Source organism: Chlorocebus sabaeus, chromosome 20 (genome assembly GCF_047675955.1).
Source record: "Chlorocebus sabaeus isolate Y175 chromosome 20, mChlSab1.0.hap1, whole genome shotgun sequence".
NCBI lineage: Eukaryota > Metazoa > Chordata > Mammalia > Primates > Cercopithecidae > Chlorocebus > Chlorocebus sabaeus.
In genome coordinates, this window is record NC_132923.1 from 16,060,496 (window position 1) to 16,077,237 (window position 16,742).

General features: G+C 44.0%; 1 protein-coding gene across 6 annotated transcripts in view; it reads left to right on the forward strand.

Moving 5' to 3' along the window:
• Positions 1–3,655: 3,655 nt before the first annotated feature.
• The window catches only part of LOC119618246 (NBPF family member NBPF3-like), a 49,718-nt gene continuing 36,631 nt past the window's right edge, over positions 3,656–16,742 (forward strand). For 5 of the 6 annotated variants that reach the window (XM_073008067.1, XM_073008070.1, XM_073008068.1 and 2 more), the window contains exons 1-2: positions 3,656–3,776; positions 8,527–8,928. The gene's annotated coding sequence lies outside the window, so the exon portion shown is untranslated. Of the gene's footprint in view, positions 3,777–6,283; positions 6,469–8,526; positions 8,929–16,742 lie in introns of all 6 variants that reach the window. The other variant, XM_073008069.1, reaches the window with a different exon arrangement.

The window sequence follows — 16,742 nt, forward strand, 5'->3', positions numbered from 1 at the left end:
CATGAGAGGTTATACCACATGGAACACTGATGGTTCAGTAATAGAATTGTCAACTCCCACGCTGGAGACCGGGGTTCACCTCATACGGTGAATGCATCCCATGTCTGAATCTGCTCTAGCCCCCTTCCCCTTTCTTTCCTCCCTCCTGAGCTTACACACCTTTGTTACCAGCTGGTGTTCTGAAGTCCCAGGTTCTTGGTGTCTCAAACAAAGAATTGAACATGACACACACACGTAGCAAAGCAGCAAAAGATTTATTAAGCACAGTAACACTCTCAGAGAGGGGAGAATGGGCTGACCTCTGCAAATGAGATCAATGTAAGTTTGGTGAACTTTGGGCTTTGAATCTTTCTACAGTTTTTTTTTTTTTTCTCCTTTTCCTGGGGCTGCCTAATCTCTACCCAGCATGTGCCTTCTGATTGATAGGTGGGTTGCTTAGTTACTTTGGCGCTTGTGCGCTTCCGCATCATCTTCATCCCATAATTTTAAGTATATCCATGATATGCAGTCTATATGCATTAGCTTTAATGAGCTGATTATCACATGGGATCATTTTAAGGCTACTTTTTCTCTCTCATATGCATGCCTATCTCTGAGGAGCTGCCCTTACTGGTTTGCTCTGGATCTTGCCAGCCATAAGCTTTTTAGTCACTACTTTTATCTCACTTTTGTTTTCGCTGCTCAACTTCTGCTTCCGAGTAACTGGGATTACAGGTGCGTGCCACCACGCCTGGCTAATTTTGTATTTTTAGTAGAGATAGGGTTTCACCATGTTGGCCAGGCTGGTCTCGAACTCCTGACCTCAAGTGATCCACCCACCTTGGCCTCCCAAAATGCTGGGATTACAGGCGTGAGCCACAGTGCCCGGCCGAGACTCAGTCTTTAAAATAATGAAATAAAACAAAAACATAAACCTCAAACAAGCAAAAAGACAAACTATGATTTCAATCATTGTGAAGCTCTTGATCTAGTGTGTGTGTGTGTGTGTATATATATATATATACACACACCAAAAATACTGTAATTTCAGAGAAGTGCTATAGGGTCTAATGTTTAACAACTTCTGGCATTTGACTGATGGTGTTTAAAGCTCTTCCACCATTTTCCAGGGGTATAAATCGAGGCAAGTTATTTGGTATTTACTACATTTTGGCTTCTTCATATGCAAGGGGGTTATGACAATAATACCTACCCCATGAGGACGGTATGAGGACTAAACGAAATCGTGTATGTATAGCCTGGGCCAATACCTATAGATGTTGAGTACTCAACTAGGTGGTAGCTAGTAGATTTTAAATTTGTATTTATTCTTATAGTTTTTAAGGTAAAATTTACATTCATTGAAATGTTACCTGTGTGTTTTTTGACAAATGAATACACTTACGTAACTCATATCCCTATCAAGACAGAGACCATTTTTACCACCCAGAAATTTCTCTCATGTATCTTCCCAGTCAATCCCCTGCCAGAGGGAACCACTGTTATGATTTTTTCACCACAGATTAATTTTCTCCTTTTTAGAATTTCAAATAAATGGGAAGGTATGTGCTCTTTTGTGTCATTTATCTTCACAGACTTTAAAATAAAAAAGTTACAATTTTAAACCTTTTGGGCATATAGTAAAAATCTCCTTTCCACCAGTAGCCACCAGTCACCAGTCTTCATTTCTCTCTCTCTCTCTCTGCTTTTTTTTTTTTTTTTGAGACAGGATCTTGCTCGGTCGTCCAGGCTGGAGTGCAGTGGCATAATCATGGCTCACTGCAGCCTCAACCTTCTGGGCTCAAGCAATCCTCCCACCTCAGCCTCCCAAATAGCTGGGACTACAGGTGCCTGCCACCATGCCTGGCTAATTTTGCTTGTATTTTTTGTAGAGACAGGGTCTCACCAAGTTGCTCAGGCTAGTTTCAAACTCCTGAGCTCAAATGATCTCCAGGCCTTGGCCTCCCAAAGTGCTTGGATTACAGGTATGAGCCACTGTGCCTGGCTTAGTCTTCCTGTCTTGAAGCAACCAATGTTATTAGTTTTATGTGGGCCATCCCATGGCTTATCATTATTAATTCAGGTGTTTATACAAGGCTCTTTATGCACTCAGTTTTAAAGGTTACTGTAACAACCCAGCCTAAAATGATATAAAATGAGTTTTAATATAACTGAAGTTTCTACATTCTGACTCCAAATGTCAGATTGTGACATTTTACCTTTCTCTGACTTTATGCCAAATTTACTTCAACTTCTGGCATCTGTCATTCTCATTTATGAACAAATATGTATCTAACAAATGTGGAAATACAAACCATGAGCCAAACAAAACCAAATCCTGGGCTTACCTAGCTGATAGTAAAAAAATTCCCCAAAATAACCACCCGATTACAGTTTCATGCAATGTGATAGGGGTAAGGCACCACTGTAGGGAGGTCAGAAGGTGCTTTTCAGAGGTGGAGACTACAGCCGTTCTCAGAAGGATAGAGGTTAGAAGAACCTTCCAGGCACAGAGCAAAGCACAAGCAAAAGCTCTGTGGAGGCCAGGAAGTTGGTAAATAGGGACTAAAATAGGCCAGTTTGGCTGGAGGAGAGAGAACAGAATGGAATTGGTCTGAGTAGTGAGAAGAGATGGAGAAGTGGGCAAGGTGCCTGGCCATTCAGGGCTTGGTTAGTTAGGAGGTTTTGTCTAAGAGAATGGGAAGGTGTTGAAGTGGTTTGGGCTGGGAAGTGACAGGGTCACATTATATTTTGAAAAAGCCTGTTGTGTTGAGATTAGAGAGGTGATAAAGGGAATATGGGTAAACCACAAGAAGACTAGGTCAGTAGTCTCTCCACCCCAACTCCCCAGGTGAAGGTAGCCTAGACTAGGGTGGTGATGGAGGAGATAGAAGAGGACAGATTCAAGGAAAATTTGGAAAGTAAAAACCAGTAGGATTTGCTGATGGATAGAATATAGGAGGGGTGAGGTAGATTATCAGGGATGTATCTTAGTTTTCTTATACAAGATGAATTCAATTGCAATGAAATTGTTAATTGAAATTGACTTTAAATAATGGCATGACCTAAAGTTATGCAAACATTTGCCTTAGATAAAATTCCAAGTTTTCAAAGTTGTTAGCTGGGTGGACTGCATGGCTTTACTTCCTATTTCTTGGTATTTCCTAATCTTGTTGGAAAAAAAGTTTTTCTTTTTCTCAAAGGCTTGTTTCAGTGGAAGCCCATCTGCAAAATCTGTTATAAATTTAAGTTAGAAAATACTTACAAGTGCCATTGACACGTTGGTTATTGTTTTAGCGAGTGACCTAAGGCCACCTCTCGGGGGAGCTGGGGGCTGCCTTCTGAAGCCTGCGAGTCTGCACCGCGTGCCCTGGCGGGAGGTCAGACTCGGGCCGGTGCGGCAGCGCCAGGCCTGCAGTCCTAAGCGCGGGGTCGCCCCGGGCCCCCGAGGGAGTGTGTCTTCTGCCTCTTTAACCTGGCAGGGGCGGTTCAAGTGGCCGGGGAAATCAGCGATTTGCAGGGTCGCGGGCTGCTGCTTTGAAAGAGAGGCGGAGGGGAGAGAGGGATTTCCCGGTCCCGCTGCACTCGGTCCATTCCCTCGGTTAACTCATTTTCTTGGTCGAGGAGGCCGCTAACCTGCTGGAACCCCTTGTGCGGTAGAGGCAGCTGGGTCCCTTTAAGGCCCCGCCGCGCCTGCGCCTTGGGCTCTCCTGAGGCTGCAGCGCCGAACCCCGAGGAGCAAGCGGGCGCAGGCGAGGGGCTGGGTGGCGGTTGAGACAGCGGCGGTACTGGCAGAGGTAGGTGAGGGTCGCGAGGCTGCCTGAGCTTCTAAGTGAGCGCGGTGTTTTTGGGAACGCGGGACCGGGGACCTGCGGCGCCAGGAGCGGGCCTGAGCGCAGCGGCGGGGCTGCCCTCTGGATGGGAAGTTAAGGTTTACCGCGACGTCCACCCAGGGTTTCCGAGGTGAGGGCGCTGCGCCAGGCCGGGCAGGCGGTGAATCCGGGACCCGCAGGCGCACAGCTGGGTCGAGGCGCGGCCGCCATGGCGCGTGGGGGGCGGGTGTGTGCACGCGGAGGCCTAAGTTTCCTGTGCAGGATTCTTCGCCTGCTGCTGCCGCCCTGCAGCCCACATCTCCTGGGCGCTGGGGAAGAAACTCCCTGGAGGTGTTCTGTGGCATCCCAGGGGGTGGAGGGACGGAGCAGCTTGGAGGGCACATCCTCGTATATCGTGTGGAGGACACTGACCCCCGCACCGCACCTTGGAGGCCGGAAATCGGTTCCCTCTGCGGACCTGAGAGGCGAGAGGGCTCGTGCCCCTGACTTGCAAAATTGAGATTTTTATTGGCCCCTGGGATTCTGCTCCTGGCGGTGTCTCTAGGCTGGTGATGGGCAAGCCAGGTGTGCCAGGTCCAGGATGCACATGAGGAGCGTTTGTAGCCATCACTGAATCACCTCATGACTAGTGGGGCAAGCCTCAAGTTAATCGCAGTTTCCAGTAGGCTGGATTGTGGGGTTGGTGTTTGCCCTCCAAAGAGTTGCTGTGATTTCCCTGTGTCTGTCTGTCTGTCTGTCTTTCTAGCTTCTTAGATCATCTCATTTGGCGTCCTTTCACTGAAGAGTTAACCAAGGCTTTTGGCATGGTTTCCTTGCTTTCCTCCTATCTTTTGCTGCTAGAGCTGTTTTCCAAAGAAGTCTTTTCTTGCAGTGGTATCTTTTCTTTGGGTTCCAGTGTTGTTCATTCTTTCTTTGCCGAAAGAATGAATCCCAGTGCTTCAGGAAGTTAAAGAAAAGTGATCTGCTGGTAGTGTTTTGCCTTTGTTCTGAGCTGATATGTGTTAGCAGCTTTCTTTTTGTTTTTAAATGTTATTAGTAAAATTTCACCAGTGAACCAGAAGCTCTTTTTTTCTATTGTGACGTGCTAGCTTTAAGATTTCTGAGAACTTCGTGTCAAAGAAATCTTCAAAAAGTTACTCAAGTATACAGAAGTTCACAATTTTAAATGTGCAGGTGGTCCGGGCGCAGTAGATAATACCTGTAATCCCAGCGCTTTGGGACGCCAAGGTGGGTAGATCACTTGAGCCCAGGATTTCCAGACCAGCCTGGGCAACGTGGCAAAACCCTATCTCCACTAAAAATACAAAAGTTAGCTGTGTGTGGTGGTGTGTGCCTGTAGTCCCAGCTACCCCGTAGGCTGAGGTGGGAGGATCACCAGATCCCGGGTCGTTGAGGTTGCAGTGAGCCGTGATCATGGCAGTGCACTCTGGCCTGGATGGCAGAGTGAGACCTTGCTCAAAAAAAAAAAAAAAAAAGTACAGGTAACGAATTTTTACCAAGTGAACCACCACAGATAAAGAAATAGAACATTACTAGACTGGGGTATATTTGTAGGAGTGGCATTGTAGGTTTTAGAGGCATATGAATGATAAAACTTTAGTATTACATATTGTTGAAAATTTTCCCAAAGTGGTTATACCATTTAGCAGGGATATTGTGGTTACCCCACATCCTTGCTGATGCTGTCAGTTAAAAATTATTTTGCCATTTTAGTAGGGGAGCAGTAATATATCAGTGTGGTTTCATTTTGTGTTTTCCTGGTATTGAGATTGAGTATCTTTTATTGCCATTTATATGTCCTCTTTTGTGAAGTGCCTGTTAAATCTTTTTATCCAGTTTTCATTGATACGTTTTTCTGTTGATTTGTAATACTTTATTCTGGATATGGATCCTTTCTAGGATGTATATGTATTGCATTTCCCTTTTTTCAATCTGTAGCTTGCTTTTTCACTCTTTTAATGGTGTTTTTTCATGAATGGAGATTCTCTAACTTTTTTTTTCTTTTTGAGACAGGATCTCACTCTATTGCCCAGGCTGGAGTGCAGTGGCACAATCACAGCTCACTGCAACATTGTCCTCTCAAGGCTCAAGTGATCCTCCTGCCTCAGTCCCCAAGTAGCTGGGACCTACAGAGGAGCACTACCAAACTCAGCTCTTTTCTGTATTTTTAGTAGAGATGGGGTTTTGCCACATTGCATAGGCTGGTCTGGAATTCCTGGGCTCAAGTGATACACCTGCCTTGGCCTCCCAAAGTGTTGGGATTACAGGCATGAGCCACTGCACCCAGCCTGAGATTCTTAATTTTAATGAAATTATACTTTATCAATCTTTTCCTTTATGGTTACTGCTTTTTTGTGTCCTGCTTAAGAAGTCAATGCCTAACTTAAGAGTATGAATAAATTTTTCTGTGTTAACCTTATAGCAATTTTATTTTAGGTTTTGTTTGTTTTTTTTTTTTTTTTTCCATGCAGGGCCTCACTCTACTGCCCAGGCTAGAGTGCCGTGGCAGGATCTCAGCTCACTGCAACCTCCACCTCCTGGCTCAAGCGATCCTCCCACCTCAGCCTCCTGAGTAGCTGCGACTGTAGGCGTGCGCCACCATGCCTGGCTAATTTTCGTATTTTTTGTAGAGATGGGGATTCAGCATGTTTCCCAGGTTGGTCTCGAACTCTTGGGCTCAAGTAATCTGCCTGCTTCAGCCTCCCAGAGTGCTGGGATTACAGGCGTGAGCCACCCCACTTGGCTATGATTCACTATTTACTACACGGATGTGTCTGCTTGATCCAGCACCATTTATTGAAAAGACCATCCTTTTCCTTCTGCACCATGTGGCACGTTTTTTCATAAATCGAATGACTGTATAGTCATCTGATTTCTGAAATTAGTGTGGGTCTGTTTCTGTTTCTGGACCAACCTGGGTAACATAGTGAGATCCCATCTCTACAAAAAATAAAAATAATAAATAAATGAATAAAATTAAAAAAATAAGTGCGTAGAGCAGATGGAGTCATAAGTGATAATTTATAAATGATTGTCAATTTCTTGGCTACATACAGGTGCTGGTCATTCAGATGTGTTGGACGTTCAGGCAAAATGTATTAAGTGAATTATATGGTGTTCAGAATGATTGCACGATGTTCATTGTGACTTGAATGAGATGTTATTTGAGCCTCACAGAGCTACAGTTTTCACTCTTTTATTTATTTATTTGCCTTTTTAAATGTTTACAATCTTCCTGACAAGGCAGTAACTCTTTCATACTGAATTGTTCTTAGGTGCACTTAGTTCCCAGGAAAGCTTTCTGGATCGCACTGAAATAAGTGTTCAGCCATTGAAAGGACTCATGTGATGTGATGTAAACAATAGTATTCTACATAATAGTTTGAGGACTACATCAAATAATTTTTTTTTTTCTTGAGACAGTGTCTCGCTCTGTCACCCGGGCTGGAGTGCAGTGGTATGATCATGGCTGTCTACAGCCTTGATCTCTCAGGCTGAAGCAGTCCTCCTACCTCAGCCTCCTTAGTAGCTGAGTCTACAGGAATGCACCACTATACCTGGCTAATTTTCTATTTCTTTGTAGACAGGGTTTTCCTGTAGCGCCCAGACTGGTTTCAAACTCTTGGGCTCAAATGATCCTCCCACCTTGGCATCCCAAAGTGTTGGGATTACAGGCATCAGTCATCAAACCTGGTCATTTTAGTTTTAATAATTTTTACGTTTTTGTAATTTAAAAGATTTACTAAAATCTCTTACAGCTATATTTATGAATATAATATTCATTGTTGTTATGATTATTTTGTTTGTCTTTAATCTTATTTTCAATATTAGCTCCTGGAAATTAGAGATTTTGTCTCTTTTATTCACCACAGTATTCTCAGTACTTGACGTTGCCTGGCATGAAACAGATAATGAATAAATATTTGTTAAATGAGTGAATGAATGAACATACTAATACCATATTCAGCAATCTCCAAGTATCACAGTTTTCACCATCTAACAAATAAAATAGCTTGTATAGAGCAGAGTCACAGTCAACCTGCCATAAAAGGAAACATCAATAAAAAATAAAGCTTTGTGTGGGTAGCTGCTAAGATTTTGGGGCTTTTGTTACTGTAGCATAACCTAGCGAAAGCTCAGCGAGACAGCATATAGAATATATGTGTACAGATAGAACAGATAGAGCAGTAGATGAGATTCCAACGATAGTTCAGTAAGCATTAACTAACTACACCCACACTCTCTTAATTCCCTAACAGTAATAATCGAATTCTCGTTCACTAAGATGTGCCTCAAATATTACTTACTTTGTGAAAACTTCCCTGGCTACTCAAGTATTTAGTCAGGACTCTTTATTTTTTTTCCCCCCAGGCTGGAGTGCAGTGGTGCCATCATAGCTCACTAACCTCTAACTGAAGTCTCAAGGAATCTTCCTGTCTCAGCCTCCTGAGTAGCTGAGACTCCAAGTGTGCACCATCATGCTCGGCTAATTTTTCAGTTTTTATTTTCAGAGATGGGGTCTTACTATATTGCCCAGTCTGGTCAGGACTGTTGATTACATATGACAGAAACCCAACCAACTCTAGTTCCCCACCACCTTTCAAGCCGCTATTCCCTGGGTCTTCCCAGTTTCCGTAAATGGCAGCTCCATCCTTCAAGTTGCTGAAGCCCCAAATCTCAATGTTAACCTTGATTTCTCTCTTTTATCTCACAGGCAATCTGAAGGCAAATCCTGTTTCAACCCAGGTGAAGGTTCCTGGTGATCCAGGGTCTCACCAGCCGATTGTCCCTTCCTGTCTTCGTGAGGGTGTCTGCAGCTTCAGTGCTGTGTGCTCTTGGCCTCCACGCTGGAGTGCCACCGACTCCCACTGTCCAGGGCTTCCGGTGGACTCTCCGAGGCACTGATGCAGAAACTTCCCCATTTGGTGCACCAAGAGCAGCCTCACACGGTGTGGGCCGATAAGAAGAGCTGCCGGATCCAACAGGTGAAAATCCCGAGGCATTGCTGGCTCGATGGGGTCAGAGAGTCCTCTTTCTATTGTGACTCAGATGTGAAGGGAAGATGCCAAGGTCCCTAAAGATCGCAGGGCCTTGCCTGGCATGAAACAGATATGAAGTAAGTATTTGTTAAATCAATGAACCAATATTCACAGCGTGTGCTGCCCACAACCTGCAGTGCCGTGGTCAGGTGGAAGTGATTTTACTTCAGGAGAGGACAGTGTTCTCTCCAAGACTTTTCCTCAGTAGCTAGATCTGCATCCCTCTCCTCGCTCTTCCCCTCTCAACCCCCATTGTCTGCCCCCTTTTCTCTCTGTTTCCACCCTGCTGTCCCCTTTCACCTGCTTTCTCTTCTTCAGCTTTCGTGGCTCATCTCCTCCCTGTCCCCCTGCATCCCCCAGGCTCAGGCCCCTACTCTCTCCTGGATGGGGAGATGTGTCTGGTTTTAGGCGGTGCCCTCTAGATGTGTCCAGGATGGGGAAACATGGCTCAGTTGCCAGTATAATGGGTTGAAAGAGTGGCCACTTTTGAAGACCTGTCCCATCTCTCATTCCAGAATCCTGTAGGATGTAGAATTTATGGGCCGCAGTGGAATTCTTGGTTCCCCAGGACCTTGTGGTGGATGCCTTCTTTCCCTGAGCTTTCATGGGGTGACTATTAGGTAGCAGGCCCTGCTCTGGACTGGAGGCCCCATAATGAATAAATCTCAGGCCACTACCCCACGGAACCCACCACTGCAGGCATTGAGAGGGGGAGAACGAAAGGGGCATGGCCTGTTTGTGTCCTTCTCACGTGGCCGCCCACCAGGTCCTGGGGGAGTGGGAGCCAGTGCAAGGAGAGAAGTCCAGTGAGAAAGGCAAATGGATGACATCAGACCCAGGGGCTGAGGCCACTAACTGCAGCCAGGTAACTTCTGGAGTGGACAAGGATCAGTAGGGACGGTCGTGGCCTGGTGTTCTGGGGTCCACTATCTCCTCTCATTCTTGTGGGCAGAACTTATCCGAAGATAAGACTCAGTGCCTCTGGCAATAGTGGGCGAGAGAATGTGTTTCAGAGGAGGAGGAACGGGTTGTACCCCATGGACAGTATATGGTTTTACAGTAGTGCGTCTTTCTCTAGTAACTAGTTAGCATGTTCCTGTTAATGGAAAATATTGGTGGTGTAAGTTCCCCAATGTTCTCATCTTCATGTGAATTTGTTCCCTCCCTCCCTCCCTCTCTCCCTTCCTTCCTTCCCTGCTTCCCTCCAACTCTCTTTCTCTCTCTTTATTCTTTCCCTCCCGCCCTTCCTCCCTTCGTCCTTTCCTTCCTCCTTCCCTCCCTCCCTTCTTTCCTTTCTTCCTTTCTGCTTTTCTTTTTCTTTCTTTCTCATGCTCTCTCTTTTTCTTTCCTTTTCATTCTCTCTGCTTTTTTGAGTAGGTCACACTGTATTGAAACCTACATTATTTACCAGAATCTCTGGAGCTGCTTCTGTCTTGCAGGCAGGGAGCTCGTCCAGTAGCCCTTAGCTCCTCCCAGCCCCTCCTTTGATTTGTGGGTTCCACTGGGGCCGCTGCTGAGTCTCAGTGGTTTCTAGTCTTCACCAAGGTCTGCCCACCCAGATGGTTTGTATGTGTCTTTACCACAAACCTGCACTATCTAGATTGCTGAGGCTGCTTCTCCCTAACTGATCTGCTGTTTTCCGGGGCACCCCAGGATTCGAGGTAAATGGCACAGGCCTGGAAATCTCCAACTGCTCTGACTCCAGGTTGGTGCACTTCAATGCCAAGTACTAACCACACAATAACAGGATGCCACCAAAACCTTGATATGCGACTGCTGCATCCTATTTAAAAAAAAAATTAATAGACATTATTTTTTAGAATGGTTATAGGTTTACAGAAAAATTGAGTGGATAGTACAGAGAGTTCCCCTAGGCTCCCATGTCCTCCAGCACACAATTTCCCCTATAAGTATGTTGTATTAGTGTGGTTCATTCGTTACAATTGATGAACTGCTATTGATACATCATTATCAACTAAAGTCCATAGTTTACATTAGAGTTCATCTGAGTTTCACAGATTATGTGTTTTGGCAATTACGTAATGTCCTAAATCCCCAATATAGCATCATGCAAGATAATTTCACTGCTGAAAATTCCCTGTGCTTCCCAATTTCATGCGTCTACCTCTCCTCCACTCCTGACTACCACTCATCATTTTACTACTATCTTTTTGACTTTCCAAGAATGTCCTCAAGTTGGAATTGTACAGTATGTAGGTTTCCAGACTAACTTCTTTCTAGCATTATGTATTTTAAGTTCCTGCATGTCTTTTCATGGCTTGATAGCTTGCTTTTTAAAATCACTGAATCAGATTTCATTGTGGGGCTACAACACAGTTTGCTTATTCATTCACTTGGTACTTCCAACTTTTGGCAATTATGAATAAAATTGCTGTAACTACTTATGTGCAGGATTCTGAGTGAACTTAAGTTTTCCAGAGTGATTGTACCCTTTTGATTTCTACTGGCTATGGAGAGTTCTGGTTGCTTCTCATCTTTGACAGCATTGGTGTGTTCACCTTTTTGAATTTTAGCCATTCTAGTAGGTTTACAGTGATATCTCGTTTTTGTTTTAATGTGCAATTCCCTAACGCCAAATGATTTTGAGCATCTTTTTCATATGCTTATTTGCCATCTGCGTATCTTATTAATGAGGTGTTCAGATCTTTCACCAATTTTTTCTTTTTTTTTTGGCTTTGTGTTGTTTAGTTCTCAGAATTCTTCATATATTTTGGAGAGAAGTTTTCCTATCCGATTATTTTGTAAATATTTTCTGCCAGTCTGTATCTTGCTTTTTCCATTCTCTTAACAGTGTCTTTCACAGAGCAGAGTTTTTAATTTTAATGAGATTCAACTTAATTTTTTTTCATTAGTATATTGTGCTTTTGGTTTTGTATCTAAGAAGCCATCGTTGAACCCAAGATCCGTGAGATTTTCTTGAATGTTATCTCCTAGGATTCTTAGGGTTTTGCACCTTGTAGCCTTTTGCTAGCTGTGAGGACAAGTGATGGCTCCCTAGCTCTTTCTGCGTTGGAATAGAAACCCAAAAGTTCGTTTAAAGAATTGCTTGTTATAAAAGTCACCCGTTGTCAACATACGACTCAGTGATTTCAGCTGATTTATGGAATTGTGCAGCCATCAGCAGAGTTTCTACTTCAGCACATTTTGTCGCTTCCCCAAATTCCCTTGAACCTCTTTGTAGTCGTTTCCTAATCCCTGGTCCCCATGACTGGGTCTGAATAGAATGAATATTTGGAAAGCAGACTACATTCTATTTACATTTTCATGTGTTTGGGACTTTATATAGTGGACTATTGTATTCATTTTGTGACAAGTAGAGAAGAGATTGCATTCTAGGGATGGTTTTTTTGGGAAACATAACAGTAGTCCTGGTTATGGCTCTCCTTGAATTGGTTCATCTGTGTTGCTGACTGGTATTTCCTACCTGACCTTGTCTGGTGAGCACAAGAAAAGGAATTTTGAAAAATCTGCTGTTAAAATCGAGATGATACATTTTCATGTAATAATATGTGGAGTTAAGTAATGAACTATCTTTATTTGTTATTTATTTATTTATTTCCTTTTTGAGATGGAGTTTTTCTCTATTCCATGGACTGGAATGCAATGGTGCGATCTCAGCTCACTGCAACCTCTACCTCCTGGGTTCAAGTGATTCTCCTGCCTCAGCCTCCTGAGTAGCTGGGATTATAGATGCCTGCCACCACGCCTGGCTAATGTTTGTATTTTTAGTAGAGACAAGGTTCCTCCGTGTTGGCCAGGTTGGCTTCTAACTCTTGACTTCAAGTGATCCACCTGCCTTGGCCTCCCAAAGTGCTAGGATTACAGACATGAGCCACGGCCCGACCCGAACCATTTTTATGCTTTCAGAAATGTGATTGATAACGGTAAAGCCATGCTCCCCATGTGCCTGAAATACCCCTCATTGTCTTCTTCAGGTGGCAAGGGCTCTGGAACAGCCACATAAGAGTGAGGGCAATATTTTTGCAGTAGTTCTTTCATTCATTGATTGGTTGATTGATTTTCTCTCATAGAGGGGTTAGCATCCATGTATCTGAAATTGAAATTCAAGAGGAGAGACAGATACCTGTACTAGTTTTCTCTTGCTGTCAATGATCACATTACTGTAAACCAGTGGTTTGAAACCACAGAAGTCTGGAATGAAGTGTCTGGGTTCTCTGCTCAGAGTCATGTGAGGCAAAAATCCAGGAATGGGCTGGCTGTGTTTTCTTCTAGAGCTTAAGCTATTTCTCCCAGTTCACTACAGATATTGAAAGAGTTCCTATTCTTGTTTGTGGGGGACTGAGGGCCCTTCATCTTTGCTGACTGTCAGCCAGGAGACACTCTGACTTCAGAGGTCCCCTGCTTTCCTCCTTATCTGTCTTTTCCTTTATCAACCAATAGCAGCTCATGGAGTCCTTCTCAAGCTCCTATCTTCTCTAACTTCAGCTTCTCCAACCAGCCCCAGAAAGTTGTCATGTATGGAGTGATGTGATTAGATCCAGTTCATGCAGGTAACCACACCAGCTTAAAGTCATATAACTGGCATATAACAACATAATCACAGGAATGGTGTCTCATCACCTTAACGAACTTTAGAGACAAGGGTGTGGCATGTTCGGGGACCATTTCAGAAATTCCATCTACCGCAGTATTCACATTCCCCCAACTGCGAAATGCATTCACCCTCTCCCCTAAGGTTTCCCAATCTCATGTCATTAAAGCATTAGTTCAACATGAAAAATGTCATGTAGAACACATCAGATGAAAAGTTTAAAATCCTATTTAAAACATCCACACCAGGTGTGGATGAGGCTTTTTTTTTTTTTTTTTTTTTTTGAGACGGAGTCTCGCTCTGTTGCCCAGGCTGGAGTGCAGTGGCCGGATCTCAGCTCACTGCAAGCTCCGCCTCCCGGGTTTATGCCATTCTCCTGCCTCAGCCTCCCGAGTAGCTGGGACTACAGGCGCCCGCCACCTCGCCCGGCTAGTTTTTTGTATTTTTTTTTTAGTAGAGACGGGGTTTCACCGTGTTAGCCAGGATGGTCTCGATCTCCTGACCTCATGATCCGCCCGTCTCGGCCTCCCAAAGTGCTGGGATTACAGGCTTGAGCCACCGCGCCCGGCCAGTGGATGAGGCTTCTGAGGGTGTCCGTTTAGTACAGATCCTTGACATAATTCCCTTTCCTCCGTCGAGCTGTGAAACGGTATGAACAGCTTATCTGCCCCGAATGTGAAATGACGGGACAGACATGGAATAACAACTACAGTGATTCTAGTTCAAAATGAGGGAATAAGGAAGGGATAAAGAAGTCACTGACCCACAATAGTTTGGAAATGAAACTGGGCAAAATCCAGCAGGAGTTTCTTAATTAGGATCCACAGCCTGGGACTGACCCGATGTCCTGTGAGTCTTTGCCTCTGGGCTCTCTGCTCTGCATTTCTTGAGACCATGATTGTTCATCTCTATTCTCACACTCTTTTGTGTATGGTTCCTATTGCACTCAAGATGTTTTTGAGATTCATCCATGTTGTTTTGTGTGTCAACAGTTTGTTCCTTTAGGCTTTCCATGGAATGACTGTATCACAGTTTATTGATCCATTCTTGTATTGACAGATGCTTGAATGTTTCCAGTTTTTCCTATTATGAATAAAAGTGCTATGAACATTCTTGTATAAATCATTTTCTGGACATATGTTTGAATTTCTCTTGGATAAATGCTTAGGAATTACTGAGTCATAGAGTAGGTCATTGTTTAGTTCTGTAAGAAGATGCCAGACATTTTTCCCCAAAGTGTGTATACTATTATACATTCCAAACCTTAATGTATGAAGGTGAGAAAGCTTTTGCTACTTCCTAAGAGGCCTGTCTATATACATGTAATTTTTTCTAACTGGAGACAGGCTGATGACTTCAGGGACATGAGCATGGGATACAGGACACCTGTCATGACCACCAGCATGAAGTTGGGATTCAGGAAGGAGGTTAATCATATAAGGAATTCTGTGACCAGCATGAGCTTCTGTCAGGGCACAAAGGGCACTGAAGTGAACAGGGCATAGGGGGCCCTGGTGTCATAGTAAGAAAGTGTCTCATTGGTAAAATCTTTACCCTTGGGGAGGTAAATAAATTCTTTGTTCCTTCTTGGTAACCTTTGAAGATAAGGATGGTCAAACAAAATAATATCGTATCTGCAGAAACTCATATCTTGGTAAGATTTACTAGTAGGGAATCCAATGTTAATGCCAAGAAGCAGCTGCCTGTTGGGATCAAATGTGAGCCTGTGGATCAAGGTGCATACTCAAACACAGAGAGCTTTTTGAAAGATGCTACCAGTAGTTTTTCCAGGGCAGAGATGGGTCCTCTATCTTTCTCTCTAACCTAGCCCATATGTTTAGCTGAGAAGGTTTCTTCATATCACTTTAAATGATGATGTCCATTGTTCAACAATTTTCTAAACATTCTTTAAATAGGAATTTTATGGGCATTCTTTATTGCATTAGACTTAAATTTAATGCATCTTAAGGTTTTATCGTAAAGTGTTGCCTTATTTCCTTTTTAAGATGATACAATTTATAACATGCGAGTTTGCTGTCTGTCCCCTCCCTTTATGTTGGTATAAAATGAACAGACATGTGGCCATGAAACAGATGGTCATAGAATTGGTTCAGTGGTTGTGAGTGTAGCAACCCAAGAGTGTCTTATCTGAAATCCCACCAGGAATGCCTGGACACAGTAGACAAAGTTTGTTCAACTGGATGCCTTAGGATGCATGCTTCCAAAACCAAAGTAGCCAAAAAGAAACCAGAATAACAGAATATCAGAACCAGAGGAACATTTGGTGGTAGTTCAGTACATCCTCCTTTTCAAGCTACAGGGGACACAGTGGAACAGAAGCAGGGATGGGCCTGCCTGCTGTGCCCAAAATTCATTGGAGATTGTTGCGATGAAGAATTTCATTAATGATGAAGGAGAAATGAACCCCCGTCAGCTTCAATTCAGGCAGGTTTATTGAAAAGGTGAAGAAACGTCTTGCAAAGCACAGCATGGCTGAGGCTTGTGGGCTGTGTCTGGGAAAATGAGCAGCCGACAGTGGCTGATGCTGCCCCTGACTCTGGGGCCGTGTGGTCTCTCGTTCCCTGAGAGCATCTCTTCTATTCTCTTGTGTCTTCCCTCAGCCTGGCTGTCTCTGTGTACTCCTCAAGACATAATTGAGCAAGGCTGTGCCAGCCCCAATGCCACCTGGCACTTTAGGTCAAATTAGAAAGGCATGACATAAACTGGCCCTTTATAATGCAGCTGTTGGAACAGCAGTTGAAAATACAGTATCTTGACTTCTGGTTTAGTACTTTATGCTGAACTTTCTTTTCTGAATATGAGCACAGACTTTGGAATGTTAGTGTCACCTAGCCTTATTAGCTAGTATTCTCCTTTTGTTTCCCCATAACATCCCCTCCTGCTTCCCACAGATCCACTCTCCACTCATTTCCATCCTGTCTTATGCCACTTGGTGCTTGTCCCTTCTAGAATGCATCCCTGGCTCCCCTGCGTACACACTTCTAGTTAGGTTTAGCAATGGAGGGCACCTGATGGAGCCTGGAAATGAGAGGAAGGTGAGGTCTGTATTTCTTCCCTCTCCCTCCCTGCTCTGGCACTGAGTATCTGGCAATAGTTGCATCTGTCTGTTACTTCAGTGGTCACTCCTCCATAGCCCCAATTCTCAGTGGGTCCCATAGCATTATTTACCTTTGTTCCTTTAGCTCCCATCAAGGAAGATCCAGAAACATTCTCCTCACCAAGGCATTAAGAAATGCACAGGTGAGGGGAACAGTGGCGTGACTGTCAAGTTCTTGTGGTACCTACCGTCTGCAAACT